Source organism: Thunnus thynnus, chromosome 7 (assembly GCF_963924715.1).
Source record: "Thunnus thynnus chromosome 7, fThuThy2.1, whole genome shotgun sequence".
In the NCBI taxonomy this organism is placed as follows: Eukaryota; Metazoa; Chordata; class Actinopteri; order Scombriformes; family Scombridae; genus Thunnus; species Thunnus thynnus.
The window spans coordinates 26,072,739-26,085,084 of NC_089523.1; positions in this window are offsets into that span (position 1 = coordinate 26,072,739).

Sequence of the window (12,346 nt, forward strand, 5' to 3'; positions counted from 1 at the left end):
GTACATTGAACTGGACTTGTGGACAAATTTCAAGTCAATCGGACGATGTGAGGGACGTGGCCTTTCCAAAATTGCATTTTTGGGCCTTAATTACAGCGCCACCATCTGGCCAATTGGGCTCATATTTCTTGGGAAGCGCATGCACATCATTTCCAGTTAGTGGTCCAAATGTCATGGTTTTAGCTCATTCCAGCTCATAGCAATGTGCAGAAGACAATTAATAATAATAATGAACTGGCACAAACTCATTCAGGTTCCAGCCCTTCGGGGTTTGAACCCTAATTAATCATTGGTTATATTTCACACACTTGTTAAGTATTTATCTATTTTTTTTATGTTGTCATTTCAGCTATAGATTCAAATATGGCAACATCTGTATCTGTATTGCATAATGTAGTTGTTGTTTTCTCTTTATGGTAAAGTTAATTTCTATTCTTTTACTTTAAGGAAAAACAGTGGTCAAAAGTAACTGATGATGAGGTCAGTTAATGATAGATCTGTATGTTTGGTATGCCTTTGAAATCAGGACAGGGTCAGAGGGGAAAGTGCAACAGATGTAGGGGAAGTATAGCAACAGTTGACATTTTTCTCAGGTATTCATCTCACCTTTGTAAATCAGCCACAGTTTGCATTTTAAAATTAAGAGCTTTTCTTTCATTTACTCACTAACGAAAGCACAGTTTGTTAAGTCTGACACCACGTGTGACATAATAGCCATTTCCGTGTCAAAATGCTCCTTCAGATCCCAAAAGCAAACCACAATGGCGGAACCTGTGATCCTTTACACGATCACTTCCTTCTTTAGTGAGAGTTTAAAAGGAAAGGGTTAAAAAGGAAATTCTTTCAACTCCAATAGAGTGATTCATTAGCTTACCTTGATTATAGGCGGTATACTCATGCTGCTAACGTTTGCTCAGCTTGTTTCTCTGACAACTTAAGATCCAGATGTTCAGCAGCTTTTTATCCGCAGAGGTCTGCTCCTCTCCAAAACAAACGTACATGGGGATTAAAACCGGTAAAAACACTGAATAAAGCAATCTAACATAAAGTGTTTCTCTGATGCTGTTCAGCAGATGCAGGATGTCTGGGAGGGTCTGCAGGACGAGCTGCTGCTAATGTTTGCTCAGCTTGTTTCTCTGCTTGTTTCTTCAGCTTAAGGTCCAGATGTCCGCCGACTAAAATCCTTTATCTGGTTAAAAGATATACTTAAAAATGACCAAGATCTAAAAAGTTTATTGTAAAAATATGGCTTAAAACTGAGTAAAAGTCAATTTATGATGGTTTCTAGCAGACAACCACAACACAGACTTATTATCTTGTATGCGTATACTCTTTGGTAGACGCCATTGCTGCAGACAACCACAATGGAGATGCATGCACACAAAATGATTATCATCTTGTGCGCGTATACTCATTGGTATAGGGGATATGACACCATTGACAGGCAACCAAATGAAACGGACTGTAATTTTCATTAAAATTACAGATTTCTCTGGGTTTGAAAATTGTTGTTAACATTTGGGATAATGTAAGTACACAACTGAACAAAATATATAACATAGGTCTGGTCATTTTTAGACATATTAATGTGGAATAGTTACATATTATAGCTTTAAATGACTGTAGCATTGGTTCAGTAACCTGACGCTTCAGATGGTTTTTTATATAGAACCATCTGAGAAGTCATCCTTGGAAACTGTTTGAAAAAGGGCAGGCACATTAAAAATAGTCGGCAAGTGATTGGATGAACCATCTGTCTATCACCATCTTACCTTGCGAGGCAGCTGATTCACGAGACCATGCGAAAATCCTCACAGGACGCTGATTGGTTCGAACCACCTGTGGTCTGGAAACAAGCAAACCCCCAGGAACAGCGCCAGGCTTTGAAGCCAATTTAACATAGTGGCCAAATGGTGGAATTACAACATCCGGGAAAAACATTTTTTCCACACACAATCGTGGGAAAAGGAGTGGCTGTAAAATTGTGGATAAATTGGCTGTCTCAGCTGGCAGAAGTCTCTAGTGAGCATGTTCTATGGGCGCACAAGGCCCATAGAGTGTGCGCAGGATGTTTTCATCCGGGTAATTTCTTTACAGCGGGAAGTGGCTTTTTTGGCTTTATGCACCACTGAGCAACTTTCATAGGAATGAACAGGGCCCCGCCTCCAACGCTGTATCCAGTTCTCTTTATACATCCATGGACACATAACTTGAAGCCTGACAAGATGGTTTCCAGCTGCCTTGCAAAGTAACTGGATCAGTGCATCTCGGTAAAACACAATGCATTTACTTAGAAAATCCCCGGGCCGGCCCTGACCCCTCTGCTTCTTTTTACATAGTTTCATCTCCATCCCCCTTTTTTTTCCACAGAAGGAGACATCCAAAACGAAAAACAGATAGAAGAGTGAGTAGAGAGGTTATGTGTCTTGCTGCCAAGGATGTGGATAAGGGCAGGTCTATTAGAGGAGTGGTGAAGTCATATGGTATCTGCAATGTGACTCTCCATCATTTTGTCAGACAGAAGAAAAAGCTGCAGGAGGCTTGTAGCCACAAGTCCCCCACTGTGGGTTACTTTCACCGCAAGCAGGTCTTCAGCACAGAACAGAAGGAGCTCAGGGACCATTTAAAAACAGCATCTGCCAAGTACTATAGGCTTAGCCCCAAAGAGTAAGGCTAGATAAGAAGTAATAAATAAATAAATTAAATGATTAATTCCAGATTTGTATTCATTTATTTTAGACACACAAAGTAGCTAGGCCTCCACAAAGAATCTACTTAATTTAGCTAGTAACCTTACATTTCATTTAAGTTCACAAATGAGTTCACTGTTAATAGAATAACTAGCCTACTTTTCAAACAATAGGTCAGTTGGTTTGAATCATAAAAGACTAAATAAATAAATACAATTCATATGTTAGTTTGTGTGAATCATACATAAAAACAATTCATATAATTCATGTTTTTAAGGTCTTCCCTTCAAGTGTGCAGTACAATTTAATTGCATGTACCCAGAGTCCTGGAAGACATATGAGATTGTAGGGAAAGACTGGATGATTTCTTTCCTTAAATGTAACCACATTGTCCAGCAGGAAGCCACAAGCAACCAGTTTGGTCAGGGCCTCAAGCTTTAACAAGCCTTTTGTATGTTGACATGAACTTTGAAGAGTTTAAAGTTTTCAGATGAACAGTGTACTATATATGTTGCTGTTGACCTATGCTAATTTAAATTGCTGCTTACCTTGTGGACAAAAATAAATTTGTCAATGTTTGACACATAGTCTCTTGTCAAAATTCATATATATTTTGACGTGTTGATCTAGAATCTATTGACGTGTTGATATACTCCATCTATCTACATCCTTCGATCCATCCATTTGAATATCCATCAATGATAGACTTATAGATAGATAGATAGATAGATAGATAGATAGATAGATAGATAGATAGATAGATAGGTGAATAGGTGAATAGATGTATGGATATCTATCATTTATTCTTTTCTAGCAAGTGTTACAACCAACCCTCTGTCTGTTACAATTAACCCTCCCATGGGGTAATTTGTTTGACTTCCGCCACTTGTGGTGCAATTGTACAAGAACAGTAGGTCCTAGAAACTAACTTTAAGTGCTCATTTGCAGCACAGATGTGTATGTTGCTTGTATAAAAACATGATTAATCTAACTAAAATATTTTTATTTATTTATTTATTTTTATTTATTATTTAGCCAAAACCAAAATGTGTTAGGTTGTGCCCGGCCCTCCCCTGTAAATAAAAAACGAAATACAGGTGAAACAAAATATGTAATTAACTGAATTTCATGTCTGTCATTTTCATGAAATAAGCAGATTTATTAAAGGTTAATAGTTGGATTTTCGTGAACGAACTATAACACGACTATAGACAGAATCAGATGAAAAGTATGCGTCCAGGACAAAGGAGAAAACAGACAACACATGATTCCAATCAACGCTAGCATCAAAACTCATGTCCTCTTTCTTTTCCTACTGAGGCTGTAAAAAGCACAGCTGACAAAAAAAACAGGGCAGCTGTGTCCTCTGTTCCACATTTTGTTATTTTTGAGGCAAAAATACGTAATTCTTGTGCATGTCTAATAAAACCCATATGAATTAATATAGTTCCTAACAGACATCAGAAACTTAAGTCACAATTTCCTCCCAACCTTCTGCTGAGGCTCATAATATGTTAAATTATGGTCCCTACAGTGCATAGAGTATATACTGGCAACAACAAGTCACTTGTTCAGACACCAAAAATGTGTTTTGATTTCAAGAAAAGTCTTAATCAGCAGCAAGTGTCACATCCTGCCTGGACTTTGTGTGTTTTTTGGTCTTTTTGTGTTTTTGTGTTCTTTGGGGCTTCCTGGTTTGCACTTCTGTTTAGTCCTTCTGGTCATGTGGGTTTTCTTGTTGTATTTGGGTGGTGGGTTTGGACTGCCTTTTTCTTGTTTGGCCTGGCGTGTTGTGTACTTGGGTTTGGGTTCATGGTGGTTCTTGGATGGGTTGGTGTGGGTTGTATTTGGAGTTTTGTGTTTTTTGGGTGTTGGTTTTGTTGCTGTGTTTCCCTTGTGCGTTCATGTGCTCCTCCTCACCTGCCCTGCATCACCCTCGTTAGCCCTGCTCTGCTCTGTGTCTTCCCCACACCTGCCCTGTATCAGTCTCATCAGCCCTGCCCTACTTCCTGTGTTTCCCTCAGCCAATCACTCCCAGCCTACCCTTGTGTCTCATCACCTGTTCCCCATTCCCTGATTAGTTTAGTCTGTATTTAAGGTTTGGTTTTGAGTAAAGTCTTTGTTGGATCATTCGTTTTGTTTCGTCTGCCAGTTCTGTTTGCCTGTTCATCTGTTCATGACCATCCATGATTAAAGGAGATTTCTTTATCAAATCTGCATTCTGACCTCTGCGTTTGGGTCCACTCCTGCTTCCCTAACCTGACAGCAAGTTCATGACATATCCAGTAAGGATGGAAATACTTAAAATAGTGAAATTACCATGTATTTCTTTTGAAAACAGCAACTGACTGGACTGGAGAAATGCATGAGAGGATACATTTATTATGTCATAACAATTCTTAGTGTCATAAAACATAAGAAAAATGGTCTGGTTTACAGGATACTGACTGCTATATATAGAGACGTTGTATTTAGAGTTCAGCTGTTATGTGTCGCCTGAGGTTAACATTTTTGACCCTTGTAACTCTCCTTCATTTTAAAAGGTATTGTGAAAAATTTGAAGACACCCCATTAATCATGCTGTAGTTAGAAATGAGATAGGCGTTAGGTCATCTTGTGAACTCAGTTTTCTTCACTTGTTGTTAAGTTGGAGGACTCATTGTTCTCAGTTGAAATCTTTTATAAGTTAGGCTGGACTGATTTTAAAAAAACTTTTTTTTTCTAATGGTGGATGAAGAAAATGAGATAGGATCAGTCCACAGTAAACCTGCCTCAGTCTTGTGATTAATGGGCAGAGAGATCCTGTTCTTTTCTGACTCCAAGGAGCTGCTAAGTCTTAAACTTACCTCTCATGATGAAACAAGGCTCTAATATTTGGAAAAACACTGTCACCAATTCAACTACTCTGTCTGGTTGAAAATGTGCTAAATATGAAATGGGGTACATCTAATCTGAAGCAGTCTTATACCAGGAGTGATTAAGTATAACATAAAGGAAAACTTTTAAGTGCCCGCTTGTGGAAAGAAAACAGGGGAAAAAAAACTTCTTCAATAAATCACTGACCTGTTAAAAAAGTTACTAGCTTTACCAGAGGCTATAATAAGTCCTTCCAGCAATCTGACAACACTGCATGCATGAACTCTATACCTCAGGGGAAATGACAAAGATATCTGACGTCACTGGTACTAAACTAAGGTATGTTTCCCAACCATAAATTTCAACTCAGGGAGGTTGTTCTGCCTGGACATAGTTTAAGGTTAAGACATTTCCCTCTGAGAAAATCCCAAATCAAAGATATTAGTTTCATTTTTACTCACTGTTGTTTCTTTGTTCTTTCATTTTTAATCACATGAGAAAACTTGAAGGGAGTGGCAGTTTCAGTTTTGTTCGTGCTCAACTAGTGAGGGAGTTACTCTCAGGCTAAAGCACATTAAGTAGTTATTCTTCTGTATAACTGTAGCTATTTTATTATATTTATTTAGCAATGAAGTATGTTTCTGTTTAAACTTACAGAGCTAAGTGTATGTGTACTTAACAACTTAAACAACTTATCTTCCTCCCCTCCACTCCAATGTTTATTATCATGTATATATTGTATACTTTCTTGCCAGAACTGGAAGTGTGCAAACAGACACATGTAATGGCTTTGCTTTCAGCCAGTTTGATGAACCACATTCATTTTGAAACTAGTTGCCTTAAGTCTTTAGAAATAATATCCTTGCCATAGTGTACTTCTGAGTTAAGTTTTGTCTTTTATAGACCACCTTTTGATAGTCATGGCTCAGTGTAAAAAAAAAAAAAAAAAAAAACAGATTTAGGGGTATGAGTCAGGTCAAGTGTTTGCATATTTGCATGTTAAATATCACACGTTGAAAAGTCACTGACCATATTTTAAGAATATCAAGTGGACGAGCCACACTAATGACAAAGCCAGTAATGGAAGATTCACAAACATATGCAAACATCATTGGTGCGGTTTCCCCAAGACAGTTAAATATCATTGGCAGGAAAGTATGGGAGGAGGGCCAAACATATTGGGCCTGCTACATCAACATCAAGACAGCCAATAACCGGTCTAAGAGATTGGAAAATAAGGAACATGTCAAGTGTTTTGCTTGCATTCAGTTTTTAAATCTGTGGTAAACTTTATTTAGATGAAAATGTTTTTGTAATCAGTTGTATGATTTTTTAAATTTTTTTTTTTTTTTATGAAGAGGCAGAATATTGTAAAATGATTGAAATCAAAGGACTCAGTCCAAGCATTCCTGAGCGAGGAAGTGTCCCTACGACACAGAGATTCTGTAATTATCATCAAGACTGACAAGGTTTTTAAAGTGAGTGTTGACAAAAGCATGAATAATGGCTTGCAGTAGCTTGAAATGATAATAACATTGCTTAGAATAACATCAGATGTGTATAACATCTTGTGCTTTTTGCCACTATCATAGACAGTATGATAGTTGGGATATTGAATTAGAAGACATTAAACTAAAAGCAGAAAAATAACCTAATGCCACCATTCAGCTAACAACACCAAGAGAAACCTTCTGGTGGGGTGTCTTGATTTTGGCTGTATCCTTTTTTTGACATGAAGTGGATATCATAAAAACAGTCAAAGCGACTCAAATTCATTTGTTTACTCATGTAACATAACCCACAACGAAGGTAAGACTCCAACACAAATCTTGATGTACAGTAAAAATCTTACCACTTGCCTCAATCCATCATAACTTACAGCAGTCGGCCAAGTGTGGAAAATGACGATGCGTTCAGCATGCCAGCACAGATAGAGGAATTCATCAGCGGCATTTAGGCGTGGCTCTGCTAGCCTGCTGCCAACTGAGACAATCCAACCTCTCTCCAGGGTCTGGAAAACTTGGCGTTTTAAAAATGTAAGACATTCTGAGCAATGCTGTATGAATAACACAGCACAACCTGGTGTTAAGGTTATACAGTATGTACGTCACAACCCTATAACCGGCCAGTCATGGCGTAAATTACTGGAAAAATATAACTTTTTCAAAAGTCACATGACCTTACTTTTTAGCTGTTATCCTACTTACAGTCATGAGGGACTGGAGCTGCTCAGTGTATCCCACACATCCATAAAAAATGTAAAGTGTTCTTTATCACTATTATGTAAGTTGTCTACAATAGCTTGTGATGAACCTTTTGAAAGCTTAACATTGACAATATTCTGCTTAATTTCCCCATAACTTAGAAATGTGTTTTGCTTCTTGTTACTCAACTTAATGTTTGAACTTCAGTGTGCAGAATAATGTGTGTTTGACACTAGAAGGGTGTTTTCACATTCATCTGCTGAAGGGAAAGGAAAGTTTCTCTGTTCTCACCTCAATTCTCAGTTTAAGGCATGTACCTACAAGCTTGCAAATTATGGTCCAGTATGCAAATTATATAAAATTATCATTTTTATGTCTTAAAAATGTTTCCTTCAGACATGTCTTAAAACATGTCTGAAGGAAACATCTTAAAACATTTGCAGTTTGAACTCATGTTTTATTACATCCCCTGGTTCTAATAAGTCAAATATTAATTTCCAAGTCATCGGTTTTTATAGATTTGCATCACATGGGAAATTCCAAATGCATTGTGCATCATTTGACACATATTTTCCTGTAATTTAGCTAAACATATCCAGTTACTTTGAAGACTCTGTATCGAATTCAAAATAAACGTTTGTGGGTTCAAACCATGCTTCACAGCACAGCATGAATATGTAATGATGGACTTGCCACAGTTCAAATCAAGTCAAGTCAATTTTGTTTGTATAGCCCAATATCATAAACCACAGATTTGCTTCAGGAGGCTTTATAATGTGTACAGCAATAATACAACATCCTCTGTCCTTAGATCCTTGATTCGAATATGGAAAAACTCCCTAAAAACCCTTTAACAGGGAAAAAATAGTTCTAAATGAAATAGTTCATGGGAAGGATGAGGCTCGGTTAGGCATGGGCTAAATAAAACTTTTTATCCCTTTTTCAATAAATAGCTCGAAATGCCTTCTTTTCATCTGAGTTTCTCCTCTGGAACAATAACATGGAATTTCTTACAAAGATTCCTTGTCATATAAAATATTGTACAGGATTCGATCAGTCGGCTTTCCAAGAATATCATATTGTCCACATTTTAGAGTGTTACTCTGCTTCCCTGCAGTGATGAGGAAATACACTGAGCTAGTTTTCAGACTATCCGACTAACACTGGCTGAACTTAGAGGAAACAGCAGACTGGAAATGTGAACTGTGAAAGCTCAGGGAATCCCGTCTACGTGGCTCATGATTCCCAGACACTGCTGGGGGAGGGGGAGTCATGTTGGCCATCAGCTAACTGATCTTGAAGGAAAAGAGTGAAGTATTGCCTTCCCACTCCTGTGACTGGCACACAAACAAAACTCTTGTATATACATGTAGCTTGTAATGAACAATAATTACATTGTGAATCTGTGCCCTAATGGCTTAATTACGAAGTCGCATACAGTGGATGTTTTCACACCATTCCCTTAGCTACCATAATCCAGAGTTTCTTAGGCTCCTTGCTGTGCACATGTGTTCATAAATCCACTCTGGTGCATTGTTACTGTAAAAGCAGTGATACTTGGATTCCACTGAAACCAGGTAACCACAAGGGAGACATATTTTACAACTGGTTTAGGACACAGTATAAATAATTAGGTGACTTAATTAACTCCTATAAAGTCGGGGAACTCACAGGAACCAGATTAAAGAAAAAAGGTAAAAATTGATGCAGCAAAGGCCAAGATATCCTAACTTTTTGTCCTTAGTGATGGGTCAAGCACCAAGTATGCAAATTGTTCAATTCTCATTATATTTGATAGTCTTTTCATTAAAGTGTTCCTTCCTGCAACATCTTTCTGCTCCATTGTCCCAGTTTGTAATGCAGGCTTTCCACTAAAAGCTTTAAAAGTCTTCAAACTTAAGCAATCTCTGTTGACACCACCTTATTATTTTCTCAGCAACAAGTCCTCCTAATTTAACAACAAAATACATTTTGTTTGTAATTTCCCTCCAGAATGACATATATTAGCATTTTCTGATCTGATGCCACTATCTGAAGGACAGGATCATTTATTTTCAGCTGCAACAATAAAAATGTTTTCTGATCTGACACCACTATGGTTAAGGTTTGGTTGGGTTTAGGCATAAAACAGACTTGGTTAGGATTGGGATAAAATGACCACTTGGTTGTGGTTAAGGAAGGACCGTTGCCATGGTTAAAATATTGAGATGTCACACTATTTCCTAAGAGTCATGATTTCCCAGTCACATGACTGTAAAAATATGTTGTTTTTAGTCATTTCCCCAAATGAATGATGATGTTTTTTGTGAGTCTTTCCCTGACCAGACAAAACGTCTATCACAGACACGGAAGACATTATGCAACTGTGCAGTAGTACTCCCCACTTCACTGGACAATAAAGTTACTTCATTTTAACTACTTCCTTAGCAGGTGAAATGGAGCTGTAGCAAAAGTTCAGTCGGGAAGACTTTCTTTTCATGTATAAGCCTGTAGTTTTATTTCTCATACCATCATGCCTTTCACATCTCATCATTTCCCTGTGAGCTATCAGCTGTTCACATCATCTATCCAATAGCACAGCAATGCAACTCCATTGTCAGCCTATCATTGTGTGGCTGTCTTTTTAAATATATTTGTCTCCCCTTCTGCCTTAGTGCTTTCATGTTGCTGTTTTGCGAACCCCACCACCTCCAGTCTTCACAGATTCATCAGTTCGTCACTTCATCAGCCTCAGCAGAAGTCATCAGTCACCACTACCACTGGTATTTGGACTCCAGAGGGGGATTTATCTTGTTACTGCTCAGGACTGATGTCCCTTGATTATAAAATCTCCCTGTGGTGTCATGTGGCAGCTAAGCAGGTGAACCCAAGTGGAAACACAGACAGGCCAGAGACAGGGTTGGAGTTAAATGGTGTTTTATTTTCGGAACAACAGGGTTAAGTTAGCCAGGTGAGACCCAGGGAATGATTCACAGCTGAGCCAGGCAGAGATCCTGAAGGTTGAGTATGGAGCTTTGTGGTCTGGGTTAGGAGAATAGAGCTGACAAGATCAGGCAAGGTCCAGGAGACAGGGGCTGGAGGGCAGAGAAGACAGAATTGCAGGGAAGAGGGAATGAGGTTCAGGCTGTGTACAAGCAACAGGTATTAGCAAATAATCTTAGGTATGAACAAACAGCTGGAAGCATAGTGCTGACATGGCAGAGGCTACGATCTGGCAGAGTGGATGTGGCAAAGCTGGGAATATATAGGCAGGGTTGATTGCAGGATGAGGTGCAGCTGGTGGTGCTCTGCTCTGACTCCGGCACACCTGTCTCCACTCAGACAATCAGACACACACACACACATAGGGAGAGATCCACGGGAGAAGTGACAATTAGAAAGACATAGAATTGGATGTGAAGGGAGTGTCAGGGGAGAAGCCAGGATCAGATGTAACATGTAGAGTCTAGAGCCAACGACTTTTGACAAGACTAATTATCAGTATCATCTGTACAATAGACAATTCATTCACTTGTCTGAAAATTACAGTAAATTAAAGTCTGATGAGTTACATCACCTAGGGGTGTGACAGATAGCTTAAACCCCTTTGGATACTGTAAACACTTTCACACCATGCTGCATGTCCTCTTTTGGCACAGTGGAATTTTTTTCCCACAAGGGTGGGTCAGGAAAAACACAAAGAAACCAAACCTGTGCATGGTCTGTTGGTTATACCATCCAATTAAAACGGTGTTTCACTTCCAGTAAAAATAAAGTGTGTTATGACACCACTGTCCAATATACTGTGTGCACTGTATACAATATGAAAGGATGATGCTCTGGAGGAAATCAGAATCCATACTAGACTTTCTTACCTCCTATGTGGACAAGGGACCACATTCCTCTTGGGAGCACTAATGTAGCACTGAAGTTGTTTATAAGTATAAGCAGGAGACAAATAATCAGTAAACATACTGCTAACACGACTACAACAGACTGCCATTTAATTTTGTAGAAATCACCATTATCTGACAACCACTTATAAATGCATTAATATATAAGTTCTTTATCTCTTTGTTGCAGGGTTCTGAAAGAGTTAAAAGCTTCATTGTGTCATGCAAGCTCATGATAAGCAAGGCGTTTCCCAGGATTTGGGTTGGCCCAGGTAATGAAATGTGTTGAACCTGAGGGCAATGAACTATGTATCCTCATGTGTCCTTTCATCAGCCGACTATAATTCAAGTTACCAGGTACAGCTGCACGGTAGACAGCGTGTTCAGAAAAATGATTTACTGGTAACAAAAAAGATTGTTGTTCTGTCAGTGATGATTGAGTGCTTTGGTGCTGGAATTCTCATATTTGTCAAAATGAAGAGGATAATCCAGATACTGGATCTTAGAGTTCTTACTACCAGATAGCTTTATGTTTTTGCCATAAAAGTTGAACATTACCAAATCTTTTTTATCCACCTGCCTGTGTTGGACAAACTGTCTGGGAAGTTGTATGCTGTTGATCTCTCTTGTGTTTTGAGCCAGCCATGGAATTTGAGAAAAAAAAAAGAAACTGCAGCTGCTGGTGGTCGAACCGCCCGTAATATTTTATAACCTAACTGGTCTC